At 47.5% G+C, this 17,931-nt stretch overlaps 1 protein-coding gene, 1 long non-coding RNA gene and 10 other non-coding genes across 13 annotated transcripts in view; 2 read left to right on the top strand and 10 right to left on the bottom strand.

The window, feature by feature from the left end:
- The window catches only part of LOC141756678 (uncharacterized), a 254,987-nt gene that overhangs the window by 52,197 nt on the left and 184,859 nt on the right, over positions 1–17,931 (top strand). The gene's annotated exons all lie outside the window — the stretch shown is intronic.
- Positions 1–17,931, top strand: part of LOC141756667 (delta(14)-sterol reductase TM7SF2-like) — a 184,247-nt gene that overhangs the window by 16,936 nt on the left and 149,380 nt on the right. The window lies entirely within an intron of this gene.
- trnav-cac (transfer RNA valine (anticodon CAC)) lies at positions 1,367–1,439 on the bottom strand. Its single transcript has one exon. It is a non-coding gene; the product is annotated as a tRNA-Val (tRNA).
- On the bottom strand, positions 3,108–3,180 carry trnav-cac (transfer RNA valine (anticodon CAC)). The gene has a single exon. It is a non-coding gene; the product is annotated as a tRNA-Val (tRNA).
- trnav-cac (transfer RNA valine (anticodon CAC)) lies at positions 4,849–4,921 on the bottom strand. The gene has a single exon. It is a non-coding gene; the product is annotated as a tRNA-Val (tRNA).
- On the bottom strand, positions 6,590–6,662 carry trnav-aac (transfer RNA valine (anticodon AAC)). The gene has a single exon. It is a non-coding gene; the product is annotated as a tRNA-Val (tRNA).
- trnav-aac (transfer RNA valine (anticodon AAC)) lies at positions 8,331–8,403 on the bottom strand. Its single transcript has one exon. It is a non-coding gene; the product is annotated as a tRNA-Val (tRNA).
- Positions 10,072–10,144, bottom strand: trnav-cac (transfer RNA valine (anticodon CAC)). Its single transcript has one exon. It is a non-coding gene; the product is annotated as a tRNA-Val (tRNA).
- trnav-cac (transfer RNA valine (anticodon CAC)) lies at positions 11,813–11,885 on the bottom strand. Its single transcript has one exon. It is a non-coding gene; the product is annotated as a tRNA-Val (tRNA).
- trnav-aac (transfer RNA valine (anticodon AAC)) lies at positions 13,554–13,626 on the bottom strand. The gene has a single exon. It is a non-coding gene; the product is annotated as a tRNA-Val (tRNA).
- On the bottom strand, positions 15,295–15,367 carry trnav-aac (transfer RNA valine (anticodon AAC)). Its single transcript has one exon. It is a non-coding gene; the product is annotated as a tRNA-Val (tRNA).
- Positions 17,024–17,096, bottom strand: trnav-aac (transfer RNA valine (anticodon AAC)). Its single transcript has one exon. It is a non-coding gene; the product is annotated as a tRNA-Val (tRNA).

The following is a 17,931-nucleotide window of genomic DNA, read 5'->3' as shown; positions in this document are numbered from 1 at the left end:
TGAAAACAACATTCACAAAAGAGAAAAAGATTTGAGCCACTGAGGTACAGAAACCCCCAAGTCAATGCTGAAAGGCATCACCTCCGAATTCAGCGTGACATGACATTGAGTGGTCTATTTACGTGGTTTCATCCACATTTCACATCTGCGATTTACCAGAGCCAACACAACCAAAATGTGTCGCTGTCCTTCAACTTCAATCATTCCCTGTATATCTCTGTATATTTCCCGTATACACTGGAACAGCGCCCCCTGCCCGTTGACGTGCCAAAAACAGGGATGAAGCAGTCCTCGTTAGTATAGTGGACAGTATCTCCGCCTGTCACGCGGAAGACCAGCTGCTGATTATTCAACAAGAAAGACAAAAGTTGTAAAGCAGCAGCAGTTGTTACTTCACAGCAGAATGGAGAATTCCCAATTAGCAGCCACTCAGCACGCAATGTGATATTCCTACCATATGTTGGTTTCCGGGAGGCTGCGGAGAAGGACTTTCTTTTGGCATCATGGAAGTTCTGGCAAACCGTTAGACGACTCAAGAAGGGAGAGCAGGTTTTGGCTCAGACTGTGTTCAGCAGGGGAGCAGAACTGCTGACCCTGACTGAGGATATTATCGAGCGGCGGAAAGAGCATTTTGAAGAGCTCCTGAGCCCGACCAACACATCCTCCGTGGAGGAGGCAGAGTTTGAGGACTTGGGGGAAGCGTCACCCATATCCCTGGCAGAGGTGTGTGAGGTAGTTAAGAAGCTCTTCAGCGGTAAGGTGCCAGGTGTGGATGAGATTCGCTCTGAGATGCTTAAGGCTTTGCACATTGTTTGGCTGTCTTGACCGACACGCCTCTTCAGTTTCGCATGGAGGTCCGGGACAGTGCCTGTGGGATGGCAGAACGGGGCCGTGATTCACATTTGTAAAAAGGGAGACCGGAGGGTGTGCTCCAATCATGAAGGTATCGCACTGCTCAGCCTCTCTGGGAAGGGTGCTGGAAAGGTGGCGCTAGCCTCAGATCAAGAAGGAGCAGAGCGGATTCCGTCCTGGTCATGGAACAGTGGACCACCTCTTTATCCTTGTATGGTTGAACAGAAACCCCCACGTCAATGCTGAAAGGTGTAAACTCTGAATTCAGCGTGGCATGACATTGAATAGTCTATTTACGCGGTTGTATCCAAATTTCACATCCGCGGTCGACCAGAGCAAACGCAACCAGAATGTCTCACTGTCCTTCAACTTCAATGATTCCCCGTGTATCTATATATTCCCTGAAGGAAGGAAGCCAAACACGATTTCAAGTAGTGTTACTTATTACCCGGTGTACTGGGAATACAACTCGGCAGACTTGGACTGTGAAAGAGTAAGGATGAACAAAGGAATGTGTTTCCGCCCAGTTTCGAACTGGGGACCTTTCGCGTGTGAGGCGAACGTGATAACCGCTACACTACGGAAACCGATGAAAAGGCCCTTTTACGCATCTGGGCGCGTTAATGCACCTGCATACTTCACCGCAAACATTTCAAATGCCAGACGTCATGTTAGCTTTTGACTTGGAGATATCAGATGATAAATTCTAAACCGGATTCAGTCACAGCTGCTGTGTCATGGATTTGAGTGACAGTAAATGCAGTAGGCACGCTAACCATAAATGTCTATTTTATTAGAAACAGTCCTTCATCATGAATCTAGTCATTTGTTGAAAAGGGTTTATTGTAGCCTGGTTTCAGTCCTCCCATTATCAGCATGAAAACAACATTCACAAAAGAGAAAAAGATTTGAGCCACTGAGGTACAGAAACCCCCAAGTCAATGCTGAAAGGCATCACCTCCGAATTCAGCGTGACATGACATTGAGTGGTCTATTTACGTGGTTTCATCCACATTTCACATCTGCGATTTACCAGAGCCAACACAACCAAAATGTGTCGCTGTCCTTCAACTTCAATCATTCCCTGTATATCTCTGTATATTTCCCGTATACACTGGAACAGCGCCCCCTGCCCGTTGACGTGCCAAAAACAGGGATGAAGCAGTCCTCGTTAGTATAGTGGACAGTATCTCCGCCTGTCACGCGGAAGACCAGCTGCTGATTATTCAACAAGAAAGACAAAAGTTGTAAAGCAGCAGCAGTTGTTACTTCACAGCAGAATGGAGAATTCCCAATTAGCAGCCACTCAGCACGCAATGTGATATTCCTACCATATGTTGGTTTCCGGGAGGCTGCGGAGAAGGACTTTCTTTTGGCATCATGGAAGTTCTGGCAAACCGTTAGACGACTCAAGAAGGGAGAGCAGGTTTTGGCTCAGACTGTGTTCAGCAGGGGAGCAGAACTGCTGACCCTGACTGAGGATATTATCGAGCGGCGGAAAGAGCATTTTGAAGAGCTCCTGAGCCCGACCAACACATCCTCCGTGGAGGAGGCAGAGTTTGAGGACTTGGGGGAAGCGTCACCCATATCCCTGGCAGAGGTGTGTGAGGTAGTTAAGAAGCTCTTCAGCGGTAAGGTGCCAGGTGTGGATGAGATTCGCTCTGAGATGCTTAAGGCTTTGCACATTGTTTGGCTGTCTTGACCGACACGCCTCTTCAGTTTCGCATGGAGGTCCGGGACAGTGCCTGTGGGATGGCAGAACGGGGCCGTGATTCACATTTGTAAAAAGGGAGACCGGAGGGTGTGCTCCAATCATGAAGGTATCGCACTGCTCAGCCTCTCTGGGAAGGGTGCTGGAAAGGTGGCGCTAGCCAATTGTTGAACCTCAGATCAAGAAGGAGCAGAGCGGATTCCGTCCTGGTCATGGAACAGTGGACCACCTCTTTATCCTTGTATGGTTGAACAGAAACCCCCACGTCAATGCTGAAAGGTGTAAACTCTGAATTCAGCGTGGCATGACATTGAATAGTCTATTTACGCGGTTGTATCCAAATTTCACATCCGCGGTCGACCAGAGCAAACGCAACCAGAATGTCTCACTGTCCTTCAACTTCAATGATTCCCCGTGTATCTATATATTCCCTGAAGGAAGGAAGCCAAACACGATTTCAAGTAGTGTTACTTATTACCCGGTGTACTGGGAATACAACTCGGCAGACTTGGACTGTGAAAGAGTAAGGATGAACAAAGGAATGTGTTTCCGCCCAGTTTCGAACTGGGGACCTTTCGCGTGTGAGGCGAACGTGATAACCGCTACACTACGGAAACCGATGAAAAGGCCCTTTTACGCATCTGGGCGCGTTAATGCACCTGCATACTTCACCGCAAACATTTCAAATGCCAGACGTCATGTTAGCTTTTGACTTGGAGATATCAGATGATAAATTCTAAACCGGATTCAGTCACAGCTGCTGTGTCATGGATTTGAGTGACAGTAAATGCAGTAGGCACGCTAACCATAAATGTCTATTTTATTAGAAACAGTCCTTCATCATGAATCTAGTCATTTGTTGAAAAGGGTTTATTGTAGCCTGGTTTCAGTCCTCCCATTATCAGCATGAAAACAACATTCACAAAAGAGAAAAAGATTTGAGCCACTGAGGTACAGAAACCCCCAAGTCAATGCTGAAAGGCATCACCTCCGAATTCAGCGTGACATGACATTGAGTGGTCTATTTACGTGGTTTCATCCACATTTCACATCTGCGATTTACCAGAGCCAACACAACCAAAATGTGTCGCTGTCCTTCAACTTCAATCATTCCCTGTATATCTCTGTATATTTCCCGTATACACTGGAACAGCGCCCCCTGCCCGTTGACGTGCCAAAAACAGGGATGAAGCAGTCCTCGTTAGTATAGTGGACAGTATCTCCGCCTGTCACGCGGAAGACCAGCTGCTGATTATTCAACAAGAAAGACAAAAGTTGTAAAGCAGCAGCAGTTGTTACTTCACAGCAGAATGGAGAATTCCCAATTAGCAGCCACTCAGCACGCAATGTGATATTCCTACCATATGTTGGTTTCCGGGAGGCTGCGGAGAAGGACTTTCTTTTGGCATCATGGAAGTTCTGGCAAACCGTTAGACGACTCAAGAAGGGAGAGCAGGTTTTGGCTCAGACTGTGTTCAGCAGGGGAGCAGAACTGCTGACCCTGACTGAGGATATTATCGAGCGGCGGAAAGAGCATTTTGAAGAGCTCCTGAGCCCGACCAACACATCCTCCGTGGAGGAGGCAGAGTTTGAGGACTTGGGGGAAGCGTCACCCATATCCCTGGCAGAGGTGTGTGAGGTAGTTAAGAAGCTCTTCAGCGGTAAGGTGCCAGGTGTGGATGAGATTCGCTCTGAGATGCTTAAGGCTTTGCACATTGTTTGGCTGTCTTGACCGACACGCCTCTTCAGTTTCGCATGGAGGTCCGGGACAGTGCCTGTGGGATGGCAGAACGGGGCCGTGATTCACATTTGTAAAAAGGGAGACCGGAGGGTGTGCTCCAATCATGAAGGTATCGCACTGCTCAGCCTCTCTGGGAAGGGTGCTGGAAAGGTGGCGCTAGCCAATTGTTGAACCTCAGATCAAGAAGGAGCAGAGCGGATTCCGTCCTGGTCATGGAACAGTGGACCACCTCTTTATCCTTGTATGGTTGAACAGAAACCCCCACGTCAATGCTGAAAGGTGTAAACTCTGAATTCAGCGTGGCATGACATTGAATAGTCTATTTACGCGGTTGTATCCAAATTTCACATCCGCGGTCGACCAGAGCAAACGCAACCAGAATGTCTCACTGTCCTTCAACTTCAATGATTCCCCGTGTATCTATATATTCCCTGAAGGAAGGAAGCCAAACACGATTTCAAGTAGTGTTACTTATTACCCGGTGTACTGGGAATACAACTCGGCAGACTTGGACTGTGAAAGAGTAAGGATGAACAAAGGAATGTGTTTCCGCCCAGTTTCGAACTGGGGACCTTTCGCGTGTGAGGCGAACGTGATAACCGCTACACTACGGAAACCGATGAAAAGGCCCTTTTACGCATCTGGGCGCGTTAATGCACCTGCATACTTCACCGCAAACATTTCAAATGCCAGACGTCATGTTAGCTTTTGACTTGGAGATATCAGATGATAAATTCTAAACCGGATTCAGTCACAGCTGCTGTGTCATGGATTTGAGTGACAGTAAATGCAGTAGGCACGCTAACCATAAATGTCTATTTTATTAGAAACAGTCCTTCATCATGAATCTAGTCATTTGTTGAAAAGGGTTTATTGTAGCCTGGTTTCAGTCCTCCCATTATCAGCATGAAAACAACATTCACAAAAGAGAAAAAGATTTGAGCCACTGAGGTACAGAAACCCCCAAGTCAATGCTGAAAGGCATCACCTCCGAATTCAGCGTGACATGACATTGAGTGGTCTATTTACGTGGTTTCATCCACATTTCACATCTGCGATTTACCAGAGCCAACACAACCAAAATGTGTCGCTGTCCTTCAACTTCAATCATTCCCTGTATATCTCTGTATATTTCCCGTATACACTGGAACAGCGCCCCCTGCCCGTTGACGTGCCAAAAACAGGGATGAAGCAGTCCTCGTTAGTATAGTGGACAGTATCTCCGCCTGTCACGCGGAAGACCAGCTGCTGATTATTCAACAAGAAAGACAAAAGTTGTAAAGCAGCAGCAGTTGTTACTTCACAGCAGAATGGAGAATTCCCAATTAGCAGCCACTCAGCACGCAATGTGATATTCCTACCATATGTTGGTTTCCGGGAGGCTGCGGAGAAGGACTTTCTTTTGGCATCATGGAAGTTCTGGCAAACCGTTAGACGACTCAAGAAGGGAGAGCAGGTTTTGGCTCAGACTGTGTTCAGCAGGGGAGCAGAACTGCTGACCCTGACTGAGGATATTATCGAGCGGCGGAAAGAGCATTTTGAAGAGCTCCTGAGCCCGACCAACACATCCTCCGTGGAGGAGGCAGAGTTTGAGGACTTGGGGGAAGCGTCACCCATATCCCTGGCAGAGGTGTGTGAGGTAGTTAAGAAGCTCTTCAGCGGTAAGGTGCCAGGTGTGGATGAGATTCGCTCTGAGATGCTTAAGGCTTTGCACATTGTTTGGCTGTCTTGACCGACACGCCTCTTCAGTTTCGCATGGAGGTCCGGGACAGTGCCTGTGGGATGGCAGAACGGGGCCGTGATTCACATTTGTAAAAAGGGAGACCGGAGGGTGTGCTCCAATCATGAAGGTATCGCACTGCTCAGCCTCTCTGGGAAGGGTGCTGGAAAGGTGGCGCTAGCCAATTGTTGAACCTCAGATCAAGAAGGAGCAGAGCGGATTCCGTCCTGGTCATGGAACAGTGGACCACCTCTTTATCCTTGTATGGTTGAACAGAAACCCCCACGTCAATGCTGAAAGGTGTAAACTCTGAATTCAGCGTGGCATGACATTGAATAGTCTATTTACGCGGTTGTATCCAAATTTCACATCCGCGGTCGACCAGAGCAAACGCAACCAGAATGTCTCACTGTCCTTCAACTTCAATGATTCCCCGTGTATCTATATATTCCCTGAAGGAAGGAAGCCAAACACGATTTCAAGTAGTGTTACTTATTACCCGGTGTACTGGGAATACAACTCGGCAGACTTGGACTGTGAAAGAGTAAGGATGAACAAAGGAATGTGTTTCCGCCCAGTTTCGAACTGGGGACCTTTCGCGTGTTAGGCGAACGTGATAACCGCTACACTACGGAAACCGATGAAAAGGCCCTTTTACGCATCTGGGCGCGTTAATGCACCTGCATACTTCACCGCAAACATTTCAAATGCCAGACGTCATGTTAGCTTTTGACTTGGAGATATCAGATGATAAATTCTAAACCGGATTCAGTCACAGCTGCTGTGTCATGGATTTGAGTGACAGTAAATGCAGTAGGCACGCTAACCATAAATGTCTATTTTATTAGAAACAGTCCTTCATCATGAATCTAGTCATTTGTTGAAAAGGGTTTATTGTAGCCTGGTTTCAGTCCTCCCATTATCAGCATGAAAACAACATTCACAAAAGAGAAAAAGATTTGAGCCACTGAGGTACAGAAACCCCCAAGTCAATGCTGAAAGGCATCACCTCCGAATTCAGCGTGACATGACATTGAGTGGTCTATTTACGTGGTTTCATCCACATTTCACATCTGCGATTTACCAGAGCCAACACAACCAAAATGTGTCGCTGTCCTTCAACTTCAATCATTCCCTGTATATCTCTGTATATTTCCCGTATACACTGGAACAGCGCCCCCTGCCCGTTGACGTGCCAAAAACAGGGATGAAGCAGTCCTCGTTAGTATAGTGGACAGTATCTCCGCCTGTCACGCGGAAGACCAGCTGCTGATTATTCAACAAGAAAGACAAAAGTTGTAAAGCAGCAGCAGTTGTTACTTCACAGCAGAATGGAGAATTCCCAATTAGCAGCCACTCAGCACGCAATGTGATATTCCTACCATATGTTGGTTTCCGGGAGGCTGCGGAGAAGGACTTTCTTTTGGCATCATGGAAGTTCTGGCAAACCGTTAGACGACTCAAGAAGGGAGAGCAGGTTTTGGCTCAGACTGTGTTCAGCAGGGGAGCAGAACTGCTGACCCTGACTGAGGATATTATCGAGCGGCGGAAAGAGCATTTTGAAGAGCTCCTGAGCCCGACCAACACATCCTCCGTGGAGGAGGCAGAGTTTGAGGACTTGGGGGAAGCGTCACCCATATCCCTGGCAGAGGTGTGTGAGGTAGTTAAGAAGCTCTTCAGCGGTAAGGTGCCAGGTGTGGATGAGATTCGCTCTGAGATGCTTAAGGCTTTGCACATTGTTTGGCTGTCTTGACCGACACGCCTCTTCAGTTTCGCATGGAGGTCCGGGACAGTGCCTGTGGGATGGCAGAACGGGGCCGTGATTCACATTTGTAAAAAGGGAGACCGGAGGGTGTGCTCCAATCATGAAGGTATCGCACTGCTCAGCCTCTCTGGGAAGGGTGCTGGAAAGGTGGCGCTAGCCAATTGTTGAACCTCAGATCAAGAAGGAGCAGAGCGGATTCCGTCCTGGTCATGGAACAGTGGACCACCTCTTTATCCTTGTATGGTTGAACAGAAACCCCCACGTCAATGCTGAAAGGTGTAAACTCTGAATTCAGCGTGGCATGACATTGAATAGTCTATTTACGCGGTTGTATCCAAATTTCACATCCGCGGTCGACCAGAGCAAACGCAACCAGAATGTCTCACTGTCCTTCAACTTCAATGATTCCCCGTGTATCTATATATTCCCTGAAGGAAGGAAGCCAAACACGATTTCAAGTAGTGTTACTTATTACCCGGTGTACTGGGAATACAACTCGGCAGACTTGGACTGTGAAAGAGTAAGGATGAACAAAGGAATGTGTTTCCGCCCAGTTTCGAACTGGGGACCTTTCGCGTGTTAGGCGAACGTGATAACCGCTACACTACGGAAACCGATGAAAAGGCCCTTTTACGCATCTGGGCGCGTTAATGCACCTGCATACTTCACCGCAAACATTTCAAATGCCAGACGTCATGTTAGCTTTTGACTTGGAGATATCAGATGATAAATTCTAAACCGGATTCAGTCACAGCTGCTGTGTCATGGATTTGAGTGACAGTAAATGCAGTAGGCACGCTAACCATAAATGTCTATTTTATTAGAAACAGTCCTTCATCATGAATCTAGTCATTTGTTGAAAAGGGTTTATTGTAGCCTGGTTTCAGTCCTCCCATTATCAGCATGAAAACAACATTCACAAAAGAGAAAAAGATTTGAGCCACTGAGGTACAGAAACCCCCAAGTCAATGCTGAAAGGCATCACCTCCGAATTCAGCGTGACATGACATTGAGTGGTCTATTTACGTGGTTTCATCCACATTTCACATCTGCGATTTACCAGAGCCAACACAACCAAAATGTGTCGCTGTCCTTCAACTTCAATCATTCCCTGTATATCTCTGTATATTTCCCGTATACACTGGAACAGCGCCCCCTGCCCGTTGACGTGCCAAAAACAGGGATGAAGCAGTCCTCGTTAGTATAGTGGACAGTATCTCCGCCTGTCACGCGGAAGACCAGCTGCTGATTATTCAACAAGAAAGACAAAAGTTGTAAAGCAGCAGCAGTTGTTACTTCACAGCAGAATGGAGAATTCCCAATTAGCAGCCACTCAGCACGCAATGTGATATTCCTACCATATGTTGGTTTCCGGGAGGCTGCGGAGAAGGACTTTCTTTTGGCATCATGGAAGTTCTGGCAAACCGTTAGACGACTCAAGAAGGGAGAGCAGGTTTTGGCTCAGACTGTGTTCAGCAGGGGAGCAGAACTGCTGACCCTGACTGAGGATATTATCGAGCGGCGGAAAGAGCATTTTGAAGAGCTCCTGAGCCCGACCAACACATCCTCCGTGGAGGAGGCAGAGTTTGAGGACTTGGGGGAAGCGTCACCCATATCCCTGGCAGAGGTGTGTGAGGTAGTTAAGAAGCTCTTCAGCGGTAAGGTGCCAGGTGTGGATGAGATTCGCTCTAAGATGCTTAAGGCTTTGCACATTGTTTGGCTGTCTTGACCGACACGCCTCTTCAGTTTCGCATGGAGGTCCGGGACAGTGCCTGTGGGATGGCAGAACGGGGCCGTGATTCACATTTGTAAAAAGGGAGACCGGAGGGTGTGCTCCAATCATGAAGGTATCGCACTGCTCAGCCTCTCTGGGAAGGGTGCTGGAAAGGTGGCGCTAGCCAATTGTTGAACCTCAGATCAAGAAGGAGCAGAGCGGATTCCGTCCTGGTCATGGAACAGTGGACCACCTCTTTATCCTTGTATGGTTGAACAGAAACCCCCACGTCAATGCTGAAAGGTGTAAACTCTGAATTCAGCGTGGCATGACATTGAATAGTCTATTTACGCGGTTGTATCCAAATTTCACATCCGCGGTCGACCAGAGCAAACGCAACCAGAATGTCTCACTGTCCTTCAACTTCAATGATTCCCCGTGTATCTATATATTCCCTGAAGGAAGGAAGCCAAACACGATTTCAAGTAGTGTTACTTATTACCCGGTGTACTGGGAATACAACTCGGCAGACTTGGACTGTGAAAGAGTAAGGATGAACAAAGGAATGTGTTTCCGCCCAGTTTCGAACTGGGGACCTTTCGCGTGTGAGGCGAACGTGATAACCGCTACACTACGGAAACCGATGAAAAGGCCCTTTTACGCATCTGGGCGCGTTAATGCACCTGCATACTTCACCGCAAACATTTCAAATGCCAGACGTCATGTTAGCTTTTGACTTGGAGATATCAGATGATAAATTCTAAACCGGATTCAGTCACAGCTGCTGTGTCATGGATTTGAGTGACAGTAAATGCAGTAGGCACGCTAACCATAAATGTCTATTTTATTAGAAACAGTCCTTCATCATGAATCTAGTCATTTGTTGAAAAGGGTTTATTGTAGCCTGGTTTCAGTCCTCCCATTATCAGCATGAAAACAACATTCACAAAAGAGAAAAAGATTTGAGCCACTGAGGTACAGAAACCCCCAAGTCAATGCTGAAAGGCATCACCTCCGAATTCAGCGTGACATGACATTGAGTGGTCTATTTACGTGGTTTCATCCACATTTCACATCTGCGATTTACCAGAGCCAACACAACCAAAATGTGTCGCTGTCCTTCAACTTCAATCATTCCCTGTATATCTCTGTATATTTCCCGTATACACTGGAACAGCGCCCCCTGCCCGTTGACGTGCCAAAAACAGGGATGAAGCAGTCCTCGTTAGTATAGTGGACAGTATCTCCGCCTGTCACGCGGAAGACCAGCTGCTGATTATTCAACAAGAAAGACAAAAGTTGTAAAGCAGCAGCAGTTGTTACTTCACAGCAGAATGGAGAATTCCCAATTAGCAGCCACTCAGCACGCAATGTGATATTCCTACCATATGTTGGTTTCCGGGAGGCTGCGGAGAAGGACTTTCTTTTGGCATCATGGAAGTTCTGGCAAACCGTTAGACGACTCAAGAAGGGAGAGCAGGTTTTGGCTCAGACTGTGTTCAGCAGGGGAGCAGAACTGCTGACCCTGACTGAGGATATTATCGAGCGGCGGAAAGAGCATTTTGAAGAGCTCCTGAGCCCGACCAACACATCCTCCGTGGAGGAGGCAGAGTTTGAGGACTTGGGGGAAGCGTCACCCATATCCCTGGCAGAGGTGTGTGAGGTAGTTAAGAAGCTCTTCAGCGGTAAGGTGCCAGGTGTGGATGAGATTCGCTCTGAGATGCTTAAGGCTTTGCACATTGTTTGGCTGTCTTGACCGACACGCCTCTTCAGTTTCGCATGGAGGTCCGGGACAGTGCCTGTGGGATGGCAGAACGGGGCCGTGATTCACATTTGTAAAAAGGGAGACCGGAGGGTGTGCTCCAATCATGAAGGTATCGCACTGCTCAGCCTCTCTGGGAAGGGTGCTGGAAAGGTGGCGCTAGCCAATTGTTGAACCTCAGATCAAGAAGGAGCAGAGCGGATTCCGTCCTGGTCATGGAACAGTGGACCACCTCTTTATCCTTGTATGGTTGAACAGAAACCCCCACGTCAATGCTGAAAGGTGTAAACTCTGAATTCAGCGTGGCATGACATTGAATAGTCTATTTACGCGGTTGTATCCAAATTTCACATCCGCGGTCGACCAGAGCAAACGCAACCAGAATGTCTCACTGTCCTTCAACTTCAATGATTCCCCGTGTATCTATATATTCCCTGAAGGAAGGAAGCCAAACACGATTTCAAGTAGTGTTACTTATTACCCGGTGTACTGGGAATACAACTCGGCAGACTTGGACTGTGAAAGAGTAAGGATGAACAAAGGAATGTGTTTCCGCCCAGTTTCGAACTGGGGACCTTTCGCGTGTGAGGCGAACGTGATAACCGCTACACTACGGAAACCGATGAAAAGGCCCTTTTACGCATCTGGGCGCGTTAATGCACCTGCATACTTCACCGCAAACATTTCAAATGCCAGACGTCATGTTAGCTTTTGACTTGGAGATATCAGATGATAAATTCTAAACCGGATTCAGTCACAGCTGCTGTGTCATGGATTTGAGTGACAGTAAATGCAGTAGGCACGCTAACCATAAATGTCTATTTTATTAGAAACAGTCCTTCATCATGAATCTAGTCATTTGTTGAAAAGGGTTTATTGTAGCCTGGTTTCAGTCCTCCCATTATCAGCATGAAAACAACATTCACAAAAGAGAAAAAGATTTGAGCCACTGAGGTACAGAAACCCCCAAGTCAATGCTGAAAGGCATCACCTCCGAATTCAGCGTGACATGACATTGAGTGGTCTATTTACGTGGTTTCATCCACATTTCACATCTGCGATTTACCAGAGCCAACACAACCAAAATGTGTCGCTGTCCTTCAACTTCAATCATTCCCTGTATATCTCTGTATATTTCCCGTATACACTGGAACAGCGCCCCCTGCCCGTTGACGTGCCAAAAACAGGGATGAAGCAGTCCTCGTTAGTATAGTGGACAGTATCTCCGCCTGTCACGCGGAAGACCAGCTGCTGATTATTCAACAAGAAAGACAAAAGTTGTAAAGCAGCAGCAGTTGTTACTTCACAGCAGAATGGAGAATTCCCAATTAGCAGCCACTCAGCACGCAATGTGATATTCCTACCATATGTTGGTTTCCGGGAGGCTGCGGAGAAGGACTTTCTTTTGGCATCATGGAAGTTCTGGCAAACCGTTAGACGACTCAAGAAGGGAGAGCAGGTTTTGGCTCAGACTGTGTTCAGCAGGGGAGCAGAACTGCTGACCCTGACTGAGGATATTATCGAGCGGCGGAAAGAGCATTTTGAAGAGCTCCTGAGCCCGACCAACACATCCTCCGTGGAGGAGGCAGAGTTTGAGGACTTGGGGGAAGCGTCACCCATATCCCTGGCAGAGGTGTGTGAGGTAGTTAAGAAGCTCTTCAGCGGTAAGGTGCCAGGTGTGGATGAGATTCGCTCTGAGATGCTTAAGGCTTTGCACATTGTTTGGCTGTCTTGACCGACACGCCTCTTCAGTTTCGCATGGAGGTCCGGGACAGTGCCTGTGGGATGGCAGAACGGGGCCGTGATTCACATTTGTAAAAAGGGAGACCGGAGGGTGTGCTCCAATCATGAAGGTATCGCACTGCTCAGCCTCTCTGGGAAGGGTGCTGGAAAGGTGGCGCTAGCCAATTGTTGAACCTCAGATCAAGAAGGAGCAGAGCGGATTCCGTCCTGGTCATGGAACAGTGGACCACCTCTTTATCCTTGTATGGTTGAACAGAAACCCCCACGTCAATGCTGAAAGGTGTAAACTCTGAATTCAGCGTGGCATGACATTGAATAGTCTATTTACGCGGTTGTATCCAAATTTCACATCCGCGGTCGACCAGAGCAAACGCAACCAGAATGTCTCACTGTCCTTCAACTTCAATGATTCCCCGTGTATCTATATATTCCCTGAAGGAAGGAAGCCAAACACGATTTCAAGTAGTGTTACTTATTACCCGGTGTACTGGGAATACAACTCGGCAGACTTGGACTGTGAAAGAGTAAGGATGAACAAAGGAATGTGTTTCCGCCCAGTTTCGAACTGGGGACCTTTCGCGTGTTAGGCGAACGTGATAACCGCTACACTACGGAAACCGATGAAAAGGCCCTTTTACGCATCTGGGCGCGTTAATGCACCTGCATACTTCACCGCAAACATTTCAAATGCCAGACGTCATGTTAGCTTTTGACTTGGAGATATCAGATGATAAATTCTAAACCGGATTCAGTCACAGCTGCTGTGTCATGGATTTGAGTGACAGTAAATGCAGTAGGCACGCTAACCATAAATGTCTATTTTATTAGAAACAGTCCTTCATCATGAATCTAGTCATTTGTTGAAAAGGGTTTATTGTAGCCTGGTTTCAGTCCTCCCATTATCAGCATGAAAACAACATTCACAAAAGAGAAAAAGATTTGAGCCACTGAGGTACAGAAACCCCCAAGTCAATGCTGAAAGGCATCACCTCCGAATTCAGCGTGACATGACATTGAGTGGTCTATTTACGTGGTTTCATCCACATTTCACATCTGCGATTTACCAGAGCCAACACAACCAAAATGTGTCGCTGTCCTTCAACTTCAATCATTCCCTGTATATCTCTGTATATTTCCCGTATACACTGGAACAGCGCCCCCTGCCCGTTGACGTGCCAAAAACAGGGATGAAGCAGTCCTCGTTAGTATAGTGGACAGTATCTCCGCCTGTCACGCGGAAGACCAGCTGCTGATTATTCAACAAGAAAGACAAAAGTTGTAAAGCAGCAGCAGTTGTTACTTCACAGCAGAATGGAGAATTCCCAATTAGCAGCCACTCAGCACGCAATGTGATATTCCTACCATATGTTGGTTTCCGGGAGGCTGCGGAGAAGGACTTTCTTTTGGCATCATGGAAGTTCTGGCAAACCGTTAGACGACTCAAGAAGGGAGAGCAGGTTTTGGCTCAGACTGTGTTCAGCAGGGGAGCAGAACTGCTGACCCTGACTGAGGATATTATCGAGCGGCGGAAAGAGCATTTTGAAGAGCTCCTGAGCCCGACCAACACATCCTCCGTGGAGGAGGCAGAGTTTGAGGACTTGGGGGAAGCGTCACCCATATCCCTGGCAGAGGTGTGTGAGGTAGTTAAGAAGCTCTTCAGCGGTAAGGTGCCAGGTGTGGATGAGATTCGCTCTGAGATGCTTAAGGCTTTGCACATTGTTTGGCTGTCTTGACCGACACGCCTCTTCAGTTTCGCATGGAGGTCCGGGACAGTGCCTGTGGGATGGCAGAACGGGGCCGTGATTCACATTTGTAAAAAGGGAGACCGGAGGGTGTGCTCCAATCATGAAGGTATCGCACTGCTCAGCCTCTCTGGGAAGGGTGCTGGAAAGGTGGCGCTAGCCAATTGTTGAACCTCAGATCAAGAAGGAGCAGAGCGGATTCCGTCCTGGTCATGGAACAGTGGACCACCTCTTTATCCTTGTATGGTTGAACAGAAACCCCCACGTCAATGCTGAAAGGTGTAAACTCTGAATTCAGCGTGGCATGACATTGAATAGTCTATTTACGCGGTTGTATCCAAATTTCACATCCGCGGTCGACCAGAGCAAACGCAACCAGAATGTCTCACTGTCCTTCAACTTCAATGATTCCCCGTGTATCTATATATTCCCTGAAGGAAGGAAGCCAAACACGATTTCAAGTAGTGTTACTTATTACCCGGTGTACTGGGAATACAACTCGGCAGACTTGGACTGTGAAAGAGTAAGGATGAACAAAGGAATGTGTTTCCGCCCAGTTTCGAACTGGGGACCTTTCGCGTGTTAGGCGAACGTGATAACCGCTACACTACGGAAACCGATGAAAAGGCCCTTTTACGCATCTGGGCGCGTTAATGCACCTGCATACTTCACCGCAAACATTTCAAATGCCAGACGTCATGTTAGCTTTTGACTTGGAGATATCAGATGATAAATTCTAAACCGGATTCAGTCACAGCTGCTGTGTCATGGATTTGAGTGACAGTAAATGCAGTAGGCACGCTAACCATAAATGTCTATTTTATTAGAAACAGTCCTTCATCATGAATCTAGTCATTTGTTGAAAAGGGTTTATTGTAGCCTGGTTTCAGTCCTCCCATTATCAGCATGAAAACAACATTCACAAAAGAGAAAAAGATTTGAGCCACTGAGGTACAGAAACCCCCAAGTCAATGCTGAAAGGCATCACCTCCGAATTCAGCGTGACATGACATTGAGTGGTCTATTTACGTGGTTTCATCCACATTTCACATCTGCGATTTACCAGAGCCAACACAACCAAAATGTGTCGCTGTCCTTCAACTTCAATCATTCCCTGTATATCTCTGTATATTTCCCGTATACACTGGAACAGCGCCCCCTGCCCGTTGACGTGCCAAAAACAGGGATGAAGCAGTCCTCGTTAGTATAGTGGACAGTATCTCCGCCTGTCACGCGGAAGACCAGCTGCTGATTATTCAACAAGAAAGACAAAAGTTGTAAAGCAGCAGCAGTTGTTACTTCACAGCAGAATGGAGAATTCCCAATTAGCAGCCACTCAGCACGCAATGTGATATTCCTACCATATGTTGGTTTCCGGGAGGCTGCGGAGAAGGACTTTCTTTTGGCATCATGGAAGTTCTGGCAAACCGTTAGACGACTCAAGAAGGGAGAGCAGGTTTTGGCTCAGACTGTGTTCAGCAGGGGAGCAGAACTGCTGACCCTGACTGAGGATATTATCGAGCGGCGGAAAGAGCATTTTGAAGAGCTCCTGAGCCCGACCAACACATCCTCCGTGGAGGAGGCAGAGTTTGAGGACTTGGGGGAAGCGTCACCCATATCCCTGGCAGAGGTGTGTGAGGTAGTTAAGAAGCTCTTCAGCGGTAAGGTGCCAGGTGTGGATGAGATTCGCTCTGAGATGCTTAAGGCTTTGCACATTGTTTGGCTGTCTTGACCGACACGCCTCTTCAGTTTCGCATGGAGGTCCGGGACAGTGCCTGTGGGATGGCAGAACGGGGCCGTGATTCACATTTGTAAAAAGGGAGACCGGAGGGTGTGCTCCAATCATGAAGGTATCGCACTGCTCAGCCTCTCTGGGAAGGGTGCTGGAAAGGTGGCGCTAGCCTCAGATCAAGAAGGAGCAGAGCGGATTCCGTCCTGGTCATGGAACAGTGGACCACCTCTTTATCCTTGTATGGTTGAACAGAAACCCCCACGTCAATGCTGAAAGGTGTAAACTCTGAATTCAGCGTGGCATGACATTGAATAGTCTATTTACGCGGTTGTATCCAAATTTCACATCCGCGGTCGACCAGAGCAAACGCAACCAGAATGTCTCACTGTCCTTCAACTTCAATGATTCCCCGTGTATCTATATATTCCCTGAAGGAAGGAAGCCAAACACGATTTCAAGTAGTGTTACTTATTACCCGGTGTACTGGGAATACAACTCGGCAGACTTGGACTGTGAAAGAGTAAGGATGAACAAAGGAATGTGTTTCCGCCCAGTTTCGAACTGGGGACCTTTCGCGTGTTAGGCGAACGTGATAACCGCTACACTACGGAAACCGATGAAAAGGCCCTTTTACGCATCTGGGCGCGTTAATGCACCTGCATACTTCACCGCAAACATTTCAAATGCCAGACGTCATGTTAGCTTTTGACTTGGAGATATCAGATGATAAATTCTAAACCGGATTCAGTCACAGCTGCTGTGTCATGGATTTGAGTGACAGTAAATGCAGTAGGCACGCTAACCATAAATGTCTATTTTATTAGAAACAGTCCTTCATCATGAATCTAGTCATTTGTTGAAAAGGGTTTATTGTAGCCTGGTTTCAGTCCTCCCATTATCAGCATGAAAACAACATTCACAAAAGAGAAAAAGATTTGAGCCACTGAGGTACAGAAACCCCCAAGTCAATGCTGAAAGGCATCACCTCCGAATTCAGCGTGACATGACATTGAGTGGTCTATTTACGTGGTTTCATCCACATTTCACATCTGCGATTTACCAGAGCCAACACAACCAAAATGTGTCGCTGTCCTTCAACTTCAATCATTCCCTGTATATCTCTGTATATTTCCCGTATACACTGGAACAGCGCCCCCTGCCCGTTGACGTGCCAAAAACAGGGATGAAGCAGTCCTCGTTAGTATAGTGGACAGTATCTCCGCCTGTCACGCGGAAGACCAGCTGCTGATTATTCAACAAGAAAGACAAAAGTTGTAAAGCAGCAGCAGTTGTTACTTCACAGCAGAATGGAGAATTCCCAATTAGCAGCCACTCAGCACGCAATGTGATATTCCTACCATATGTTGGTTTCCGGGAGGCTGCGGAGAAGGACTTTCTTTTGGCATCATGGAAGTTCTGGCAAACCGTTAGACGACTCAAGAAGGGAGA

The sequence above is a fragment of the Sebastes fasciatus genome, chromosome 18 (genome assembly GCF_043250625.1).
Source record: "Sebastes fasciatus isolate fSebFas1 chromosome 18, fSebFas1.pri, whole genome shotgun sequence".
Classification (NCBI taxonomy): Eukaryota; Metazoa; Chordata; class Actinopteri; order Perciformes; family Sebastidae; genus Sebastes; species Sebastes fasciatus.
Note: the sequence above shows the minus strand (reverse complement) of the source record. Positions and strands in the feature narration are given on the sequence as shown.